This window comes from Protopterus annectens, chromosome 8.part1 (assembly GCF_019279795.1).
Source record: "Protopterus annectens isolate FY-2018-M chromosome 8.part1, PAN1.0, whole genome shotgun sequence".
In the NCBI taxonomy this organism is placed as follows: domain Eukaryota; kingdom Metazoa; phylum Chordata; order Ceratodontiformes; family Protopteridae; genus Protopterus; species Protopterus annectens.
The window spans coordinates 522,799,194-522,810,165 of NC_056742.1; the positions used below are offsets into that span (position 1 = coordinate 522,799,194).

The 10,972-nt window shown below is 46.3% G+C and overlaps 1 long non-coding RNA gene across 1 annotated transcript in view; it reads right to left on the reverse strand.

The window, feature by feature from the left end:
• LOC122810092 overlaps positions 1–10,191 on the reverse strand; it is a 62,264-nt gene extending 52,073 nt beyond the window's left edge. Inside the window, exons 1-2 of the long non-coding RNA XR_006366058.1 lie at positions 10,114–10,191; positions 9,979–10,038 (exon numbers count right to left, since the gene is read on the reverse strand). This is a non-coding gene — a long non-coding RNA (uncharacterized LOC122810092). The remainder of the gene's footprint in view (positions 1–9,978; positions 10,039–10,113) is intronic.
• Between the last annotated feature and the right edge of the window lie 781 nt (positions 10,192–10,972).

A 10,972-nucleotide genomic window follows, 5' to 3' on the forward strand; every position in this document is an offset into this window, starting at 1 on the left:
TATGTTTACCAACCTGTTCAGCAGAATGCATTAAATCCTGTAGTTCTTTATTTTCAGCAGTCAGGAATCATCATTTTCTGTTTAAGCAACAAAATAACATGTTGTTGTTACGTTAACATATGAAACTGGCAGTTTAAAGCCCTAATGGCCAAGGCTGCAGAAGTGTAAATCTTACCCCATCTATCCAGCACCCTGGAGTCTCTATAAGAAGGGGTAGGATTTTTTAGCAGTAGAAGCCTTAATGCCCTTGGGTCCCTGTGAAAAAATCTATGGATCCGCAATAGGATTTTTAAAAAGGAACCTGTGTGAATCAGGAACCCTGTAATATCTGTCAAGCTTTCTGGGAGCAAGAGGCAAAGAACCAGGGGCCAAACTAGATTCCGAAAAGACAACAATGTCTAGTACAGGAGGTACAGCTAAAGGACTATGCCGAGGCAGGATTATGAAATCAGAGACTCCTTTTTTGAATCAGAAAAATCCTGGCTTTCCCAGTGGAAATGCTCCCTTAAAGTATGTAAAGTTTAAAAAAAAAAAAAAAAATATTCTGGAGGAGAAGTGGGAATAGAGTCCTCTGCATCAAAATCCTCATAAGTAGATAAGAGCAATTCCAGATCATCAGAATAATCAGAATCCTGGTCAGAAGATTCATAGACAACTTCAGTCCTAGGTCTCTTAGAAGGGGGAGGTTGGCTTCCCCTGATTAAAGTTAAAAGATCTTCAGCCATTCTTATTTGCTTTTTGGCATAGAGGCCCGAGTATGCAGCCTGGGCGTCTGTTTCTTAGGCATGATTCAAGATTTAGGCCTAAATGAATGAGGCATCGGTTTAATATGCAAGTCCGTAGGCCTGAATACACCCTCAGAAGCAAGTGCCTGCACAGCGGCTCCGGACCCATCCAAGGTGGAGACATCCGCAGGCATCCACAGTTTAAGCATCTTGCGGCATACCGGACTCCGAATGGGTCTCAGTAGATGCCTGCAAATCAGAACTAGCAGGTATCAGGGGCTGCAAAAGCACCGGAGTACCGGCGAATTGGCGACTGGCTTAGAAGCATAGTCAGCAGCTGTGGACCTAGGCGGCCTGTCTCTGTCGATATCCTTGCTTTTTTTCAGAATCCCGGTAGTCGGATGAGTAACCGACATTACTGGATAATTAAACAGAGAACAGAAATATTTAGACGAGAAAATATACAGACGACGGTCAGTGCACTGATTGAATAAAGCACAAAACCGACAGCAAGGTACATCGTGGTCACGGCCTAGGCAAGAAACACAGAACGAATGAAAATCTTTGTGAGGTATTTGCTTTCCACAAGTAATGCAATTAACTTTTACTGACATCAGTAAGGAGTAAGAGAAAGCAGGAGTCGGCCGACCAGCATCTCGGGAACTGCTTCTGCTTCAGGCACCGCAGAGCAAGAAAGAATGACGCAATGGCATCGGCTGCATGTTTTACACACCTGACGTCATGTAAGAAGGCACAGCATCCAACGCAGGACCCAAGACTTTGTTAATCAGGCCGTATGAGGGCTACTGCAAACAGATGACCCAAATGCAACAGTGAAACATGAACATTCCCCAAAGCCTCTTTTTGGAGTGAGTAATCCTGTTTTCCCAGCAAAAATGCTCCCTAAGAGTATGCAAGGTTTCACCAAAAGAGAAATCCTCTGGAGGGGAAGCAGAGGGAATGGAGCCCTCTGCATCAGAATCCTCACAGGGAGATCAGGGCAAATCCTGGTCATCAGAGAAAACAGAAATGTCCGCATCCTGATCAGAAGAATCAGAAGGAAAATCAGTCCTAGGTCTCAGAGATGGAAGGGTGGCTTCCCCTGATTAGAAGTAATAAGGTCTTCAGCCATTCTAAGCATTTGTTTTTTAGGCATACGGGCCTGACCATGCAGTTTGGACGTTGGTTTTCTAGGCATGGGTCTAGTTTTAGGCCTTGAAGAAGATGGCGTCTGTTTAAACCACCAATCAGTAGGCCTGAATACAATCTCAGAAGCCGGTGCCTGCACAGCAGCTCAGGACCCATCCAAGGTAGAGACATCCGCAGGTTCCATAGTCGAAGAAGCATCTCGTGGCATACCGGACTCCGAATGGGTCTCAGTAGAGGCCTGCGAATATGAAGTGGCGGGTATAAGGGGCTGAGAAAGCAGCTGAGTACCGGCGAACTGGCGACTAGCTTAGGAGAAGCATGGTCAGCAGCTTTGGACCTGCGGCCTGTCTGTATTTTTGCGTTTTTTCAGAATGTCAGTAGTCGGGTGGCTTACAGAAGACATATCTGGATAATTGAACACAGTACCAAAATATTCAGAAGTGAAAATATACAGACAAATAGTTTGAGGTTTAAATAAGGCACAAAACCGACAGCGAGGTACGTCGTGGTCAGAGCCTAGGCAAGGAATACAGTACGAATGAAAATCTTTATGAGTTATTTGTTTTCCACAAGAAATACAATTGACTTTTACTGACATTGGTTTAGAGCAAGAAAAAGTTTCCCCAACGGGGTACTTAGTTTTATAGTTGAAGAGTTCGGTTCTGAATTTCAGGAGTCGGCCGACCGGCACTTGGAAACTGCTTCTGCTTCGGGCACCGCACAGCAAGTAAGACTGATGTAATGGTGTCGGCTGCATGCTTTATACCCCTGACTACCTGACGTCATGGAAGATGACGTAGCAACCGATGCAGGACCCAAGACTGATTATCAGGCCGACTGAGGGCTACTGCAAGCAGAAAACCCAAATGTGATGACTGCAACAGTGAAATCCGAAGAACATCTGGAAGAGATGTCAGGGAATAAAGCCAGGCTGCCAGGTTCAGGGTCTGCAATTGGGGATGCATGAATTCTACATTCTGCTGGGTCAGGAGATTTGGGATCTGAGGTAGATGCCATGGAGGCAGGGGTGACCGACTGCAGCAGTGGGTATCAGTGCGGGCATGGCCAGTCTGGGGCAATCAAGACTGCTATTGGTTTTTCCTCCATTATTTTGAGCAGAACCCTTGTAAGCAGAGGTAGAGAGGGAAATGCATAGATGGAGAGGTTTACATATTGGAAGGATAGGCCATCCACTTTCCAGGCCTTGTTGTGAGGTTCCCTGGTGCAGAATTTGCTGAGTTGGCGATTGTTGGGGGAGGCAAAGAGGTCCACCTTCGTGGTGCCCCATTTCTGTGTTACAAGGATGAAGGTGCTGTGTCTAGCTGCCACTCGTGTGGGTCTAGGAGGTTTCTGCTTAAGTGGTCTGCCAGAGAGTTTAGAGAGAATGGCAGGAATTGAGCTAGCAGGAGAATTTGCATGGCTGAAGCCGTGTACCAAGGGGTCACGGCTAGCCTACAGAGGTGATAAGAGTGAGTGCCTCCCTGCTTGTTGAAGTACCACATCACTGTGGTGTCTGTTTTGATCAGTAGAGGCCCTGGGGAGGGCAGGTGTCAGAAAGCTGTCAGAGCGTGCTGAACAGCTAGCATCTCTTTTTGGCTGATATGCAGATGTATTTGATTTGGGCTCCAATTGCCCTGAATGCACTTGCTATCCAAGTGTGCACCCCAGACATAATCTGACGTTTCTGTGGTTAGGGTCTGGGTGGCATGGGGTTGTGAAAAGGGAAGGCCCTTGTTGTGGTTGCATGCTGCTGCCCACCAAAGTAATTCTTTCCTTAGACAAGGTATCATAGGTATTCTTAGCTTCCAGGTCCTGAGAATGTTGACACCAAAGGCTTTTTAAGTACCACTTAAGTTTCCTCATATGCAGTCTGGCATATGGAATGAGTAGAATGCAGGATGCCATGAACCCTAGAGTTTGCAGGATTTTCCTTGTGGATAACTGGGTTCTGGTGGCTAGTTGAGAGAAGTAGCCTGTCAGACAGGTTTGTTTTTCTCGAGTAAGGAATGCCACCTGGGATGCTGTGCCCACGCTTGCTCCCAGGAATACAATTTTGAGTGAGGACTAGTTTGCATTTCTTTTCATTTACAGTATACCCCAGAGAGATCAGTAGGTCCTTTACAAAGGTCAGGTGCTGTAACAGCTTTTCCTGTATACCTGAATCAGGCAGTCATCTAGGTAGAGGTAAATTTGAATATTCCTATGTCTGCAAAAAGCAATGGCTGGAGCCAGGCATTTTGTGAAAATTCTGGGAGCAGTGGTTAAGCCAAAAGGGAAGAGCAGAGAACTGCAACTGCATAGATCCTGCCCTGAAATGTAGATATATTTCCTGCAAGAATCCCTGATTGGGATGTGTAGATAGGCCTCTTTTAGGTCTAGGGTGGCTAACCAAGCATCCTTAGATAGCACATGAAGAAGCTGCTGGAGGATGAGCATTCTGAATTTTGGTATCACCAGAAAGGTGTTTAGAATCTACGGATACAGGATTGGGCACCAGGTGCCCTCTCTCTTTTCAACTCTGTTGTTTTCTAAAGAACTAAAAATGCTAAAGAAGTCATTAGTCTGTGTCGAGTATGGGAATGTGAACTACTTCCTCTGAAGCCAGTGCCTTCTCAGTGGCTCCAGACCCATCCAAGGTAGAGACATCTGCAGAATCTTTAGTTGAGTCTCACGGCATACTGGACTTCGAAAGTGTCTCGGTTGTTGTTGTCTTTAGGCTTTTTCAGGTTAGGGGTCGCCACAGCGGATCTCCGGTCCGCTAATGATTGGCAGTAGATTTTGACGAACGCCGAGGTGCCAGCTCGACGTTCAACCTTCAACGGACACCCATTTACACACATCTTTCGAACGCCCACCCAACCGCGGGGAGGACATGCAGACTCTACACAGAAGGCATTCGCCGCACTCCAGCAGAGAATCGAAAGGGAGAACCTCTTGCTGTGAGGCAACAACGCTACCGCTGCACCACCGCAGCATTCAAAAGTGCCTCTGTAGCGGCCTGCAAATCCGCAGAAGGGGGTATCAAGGACTGCGAAAGAGCCTCACTGAGGAACGGAGAAATGACTAGCTTAACGAAAGTGTCATCAGCAGTTTTGGGCCTGTGTGATCTGTCTCTGTCTTCATCCTTACGTTTTTTCAGAAGATCAGTAGTAAATTGGCTTACAGAAGCCATATAGGAATTAGAGGACTGAGCCTGAAAAAAATCTGGCTACAATAAGGCCCAGATGACATATAGCTCTGGCATTGAACAAAGCACAAAAGCAATAGAGGGGGACGTCGTGGTCTAGGCCTAAACAGATGACGCAGTAAGAATAAAAGTCTCTGTGTGGTATTTGTTTTCCACAGGCGAGACAATTGTTAACTTTTTCTGACATTGGTTAGAGCAAGAAAAAAGGATCCCCAATGGGGTACTTATTTTTAGAAGACTTCAACTTCAGTTTGGAAACGAAAACTCAGGTAGCGGCCGACCGGCACTCGAGCAAACTGCTTCTGCTTTTCGGCAAGAAAGACTGATGTAATGGTGTCGGCTGCCTGACTTTAAACCAGTGATGACTAAGTCAGTCCTGAAGCGACAGCAACTAGCGTAGAAATACTAAGCCTCTGGTACTCGGGCCGACTGAGGGCTACCCCTGGCAGGATAACCCAAATGTGATGACTGCACAGTGAAACACGAAAAACATTCAGTACTGTCTTGACCAGTAGGGGGTCACCAACAAGATTTTGGCCGAATCCTGCTGAATTTTCAGCAAAACCCTTTCCATCAGTGGGAATGGGGGAAATGCATACAGGAATTTCCGCTTCTAGGTCATTGAGAAGGCATCTGTTGCTAATGCCTTGGGCTCTGGTGTCCTGGTGCAGTAACCAAGAAGCTGCCTTTTTATGGAGGAGGCGAACAAGTCTATCTCTGGAATACACTTGTGGACCATAGTCAGGAAAACATCTCTTTGCAGCATCCATTCATGGTTGTTTGAAGTGGTTCTGCTTAGGCTGCCTGGAGACTGATCCCCTGTGCGGTAGCCAGTTCCCACCACCTGCAGAGCTAGTCTTCATAAAAGATAAGATTTGGTCCCTCCCCACTTGATGAGATACCACAGGACTGTGATGCTGCCTGTGAATATCCTTAGAGGGCCCTGCTCTAGATATGGCTGGAAAGCATGTACAGCCAGGAGAATGGCCTTCATTTCTTTCAAGTTTATGTTGTCACGTCTGAATCTGTTTGTCCACAAACACTGTACCTTCCTTTTCCCCAGAGTTGCTCCCCAGCCCAGGTCTGACGAATCTGTGTACATGGTTTGGGAGGGAGAGGGTGATTGCAGAGGCAGACCAAGGTTTTAGACTACCTGAGCCACCCACCATCTCAGTTCCTGATGTAGGCAGGGGAGCAATGGGATCCTGAACTCCAGTGGGTGGGAATGTTTGGTCCACACCGAACTGAGGTACCACTGGAGTTTCCTCATGTGCAACCTTGCCAGGGGCAACATGGGAATCATAGCTGCCATGTAGTCTAGAAGTCTCAGAAACTGCCTTGCAGTCAGTTCTATTGACTGTATAGCAGAAAGGAGGTGGCTTTGAAGGGATATCACCTTTTCTGCTGGAAGAATGGCCTTCATGAGGTCTGTCCTGATTCTGCAACCCAGGAAGACAATATCTTGTGTGGGGTTGAGGTGGGACTTTGGGAAATTGATCAAGAACCCTAGAGACTGGATGATAACCAGAAGGTCCCAGAAGAGTTTCTTTGTCTTTTGCCTGGACTAGGGGGTCGTCTAGGTAAAGGAATATCTGGATTCCTTTTTCCCTGCAGAAGGCGATGACTGGAGTGAGGCATTTTGTGAATATCCTGGGGTGCAGCAGAAAGCCCAAAGAGCAAGGCACAGAACTGAAAGTGAGATGGGCCTGCCAGGAACCTCAGGTATTTACTGTAAGCAGGTTTTATAGGTATGTGAAGACAAGCATCCTTTATGTCAAGGGTTACCATGAACCCTTGTGGAAGGAATGAGTGGAAAAAGAGTAAGCAGAGTGAGCATCCATAATGTAGGGAGCTTTAGGAAGGGGTTGAGGCGAAAGAGGTCTAGAACTGGCGTCCATAGACTTTCCTTTCTGGGTACTAAAAGGATTCGGGAATACAATCCTTCTCTCTCTGCTTGTACTGGAACTGGCTCAAAGGTGCCCTGAAGTAGGGTTTGTAGAACCTGATACAGGAAGGGTATTTGAATGGGTGGGAGGTTGTGGGATGCCCATCCTTGATGGGGCGTGATCCACGACATGAAGTAGCTATGCTGTAGGATGGACAGGACCCATTTGTCTGTGGTAATGAGTGACCACGGAGGTAGACAATGACAGACGAGTAGAAAAGGGGGTGGGGACTGGGGGGGGTGAAATTTTGGCAGGCAGTCAGATACTACCTGCCCTATCAGGAAAGGGAAGCCCTTGGCCGGATGACTAAGATAGCCTAGTCCGAGGAGGCTGTCTTCTAGGGGAGGTCTCCTAGACCGGGGAGCAGCAGGTCTGGAGAATTTAATAATAAACTGGGTCTTGCACAAAAAGTTCCTCTGAAACTTAAACAGGTGAGACCAGGATATGTTTCAAGTCTGGTAATTCTTTATCTTTCTGTTGTAAAGATTTGAAAAGGTCAGGCACTTTTGCACCAAAAAGTGCTGAATGGTCCAAAGGTGCATCCAGGAGTTTGGTCCTGAAATCATCTGTGAGAGGCTGTAGTTGCAGCCATGATTATTTTAATACTGAAGTTGATGCAGCTGACCTGGCTGAGGCTTCAGCTGCATCACAGCTACATCTCGGAGTGTCTAATCACTTGAAAGATGAGAGCCATCAGTGAAGACAGGGAGGTTTTGGCTGCCCATTCAGGGATGTCTTCTCTTTAGAGGCTTTGTCCAAGACAGCTTAAGACTATTTGGTCATATGTGTTTGGTAGTTTGTGGCTGTAAATGAGAGGGTGGCCCAAATATAAATTTTCTTTACCAACCTCTCCATGGTCTTGCTGTCTTTATCACCTGGGAGGACAGCAGTGCTAGGCAGAAGTGTGGAGGCCCTGTCCGTAGAGATGAAATAGTGGCTGGGCGAGAAGGGCACTTAAAGAAATGTCTCCATCTCAGGGACACTATAGTCTGTCTGCTCTCTGAGGAGCCACAGGTTGGGAGTCCAGGCTAGTGGATGCTGAGGCAAAAGTACCCAGAAAAGCAGGTTGGATAGGAGGAACAGCAAAAGGACTGGGAGTGTATATTTGGATAAGATCAAAATCTTTTCTGAACATCAGACATATCTGAGGATTGACACTTAAAAGTGGTCTTTCATTTTATAAACAGTTTCCCCAAATGTAAGATCCTCTAACAGGGAGGTCAGGTTCAACAGAGCCCTCCTCAGGTGAACCATATCCGAGATCTGGGAGAAGTAGGACAGAGTCCTCAGAGGAGTTGGACAATTTCTCTTCCTCAGGCTGCTCTACCAGCCTTTCCTGGGTTGGAGGTATGGGACTAAGGAGGGGAGAAGCAGTGACAGAGGGTTCTGATGAAGGCCTAAGGGCCATAAAGTCATTGAATAAGCTCTGGCTGAAGGCCTGCCAATCTTGCATACTGTCAGAGGTAGGAGTGAGGTATCTAGCTTTTTGTTTTTTCCTCAAAGGCCTAGCTGGAGTCTGCTTAGGAATAGGCCTAGCGTCACTGATTGGGATAGCGGAGGCAGCAACTGATGAACCCCGACAGAATGATGCCCCCCCCCGCCAAGCATATTAGAGAAGGCGACAGTAAATCATCTGTGGACGTGTCGTCCACTCAAGATTTTGCAGCTTCCTCAGACGTACCAGCTATATCTGTATTGGCGGATGACGGATCCTCAGTCAAGCTGACATCAGCTACAGATTGAGATATGGCAGACAGAGGCCTAGCAGCAGAAGTAGGCCTGGAGAACTTGGCCCTCTTCCTAGGTGGTTCGAACGGGGCATCAGGTGCAGCCTCCAGTTCCTAATAGTAACTGTTTAAAGTGCTGATTCTCCAACTACAGGCGTACGACTTGCAAACAGTGGCATAAGGTCTTCGGGAGACACGATCGGCAAACGTTGCAGTTCTTGTGGTCGTGTTCCCTGCCTAAACAAGAGACAATGGTCATGCAGGTCTTTGTGGGGAATTTGCCGACAGCTCTTGCCCTTACCGCATGACATTAATAGACTATAACAAAAAAGAAAATAGGACTGAACCCCCCCAACGGGGTACTTAATTGAATCTTTTTCGATCCGACGTCCGCAAGAAGCAGGAGCACCTGGTGTACAACTGGAGGCTGAAAAGCTCCAAGGGCTGGTGCGTGCAGACGTTATTTTTATGGCCCACATTCCTGCTCCCAAGTCAGACATCTGACGCACCTAGGATGACTGAAAATCTTTGGAAACCTGGGCAGAAGAACTGGACAGGAAACCCAAATGTAGAATGCTGCAACACTGGAATAGGACAGCAGCAAGTGTTTGGCAAACCAATACTGTATACATCAAGAACTTGGTACTAAAGGTTAGCCAAACAGGAAGAAGTGTGGATACAAGACTTGGCTAGGGCTGAGGCAAGCTTCAAACTCAATTCCATATGACGTGATCTTTAGAGTCTCAGACCCTCAAAATGCAGCTGCCTGATGTAACGACATGATGCATGAGCCACAATACAAATGACCAGTTGGACTTACAAATAGGACCTTTTGGTTTGCTATGGACCAGAGGTCTGAAACAGCATCAGTCCTCAAGTACCTCAAATTCATGTATTTATTCTGCCATAACTAAACGATCCAATGATTCCCAAGATCAGGACTACCAAAGAGGGACAATAGGTAGTAACCAACTAGAGAAAAACAGTTGATGGAAACACTTAACAAATCTTTGAGAGGATCACCGCCACCCACCTCTAGCAGGAGAAAAGATGAAGAAAACCCCTAGGAAAACATTGTGATTCTTTTGCATACTCAACTGCTTGCATTTGTTTGCCAAATAAAGTTAATCAAGCATACACAATCATTCACAGACCTTTTCAAGCAAGAAACACCTTTCAAAGACACTTGGCTCCACAAAATAAAGATGTCTAAACATGACAGGAAAAATTACTTTTGAACATACCAGATGTGCCGAGCTTTCCATCTGCAGCTGATACAGCAACTTTTGGTTCTGCTGGTTTCCCTAAAAACATATTAGAAACTTAGCTCCACAACTTTTACAATAGTCATCAATCACACAATGAACACAAACATTTACCTGCTATGGCAGGACCTCCAAATTTTGCTGCAGGACCTCTTCTGTATTGGAAAAGAGAAAGTAAGCACAGCTGTGATACATCTGTGAGATATTCAAAACAAAAGCAACCATATAAAGTCAGCTGTGAAGTAAAATAAACATGAACTTTCACGACTAAGCAAAAGATGTAAAAAGTACAGTTGTGTACACTTACCATAAATGTAGATGTTAGAGTGTATTCACTGTTGCAGTCATAACACTTGGTTATCTGCCTGCAGGCAGCTCTCTGTCGGCCCAAACACCAGAGTTTTGGGATTTCTGCATCGGATGCTGTCGACTCATCCATAACAATGTCGTCAGGGGTACAAAACATGCAGCAGATGCCATTACATCAGTTTTTTTCTTTCCCCAGATGTCAGGAGCCCCAAAAACAGGAAGCAATCAAATGGTGTGGAACACCTCCAGTAAAATGTAAATACCATTTCCATAAGATATGGGCAAAAAAGAGGATAGGTAGAAAGTACAGAAAGATAGGGGGCTGAGGGAAGGTTACCAGGACTGCAACAGTGAATACACTTGAACATCTACATTTATGGTAAGTGTACATAACTGTACTATATTCTTCGTGTTTCACTGTTGCAGTCACCACACTTGGGTTGATTCCCAAAGCTAAGGAAGGGTGGAGGCAGTCAAGTAGTAGGGCTGGCTAGCAGGCCTTGTAAGACTGCTGTGGCAAATTCAGCTCCAGATTTAGAAGACAGACAAGTGGTAAAGCTTGGTGAAGGTGTGCAAAGAATTCCAGGTTGCAGCTTCCAGGAAGTCCATCTTAGGGACTCCCCTGAGAAAAGCTGTAGAGGATGAGGTAGCCCTAGTGGAATGA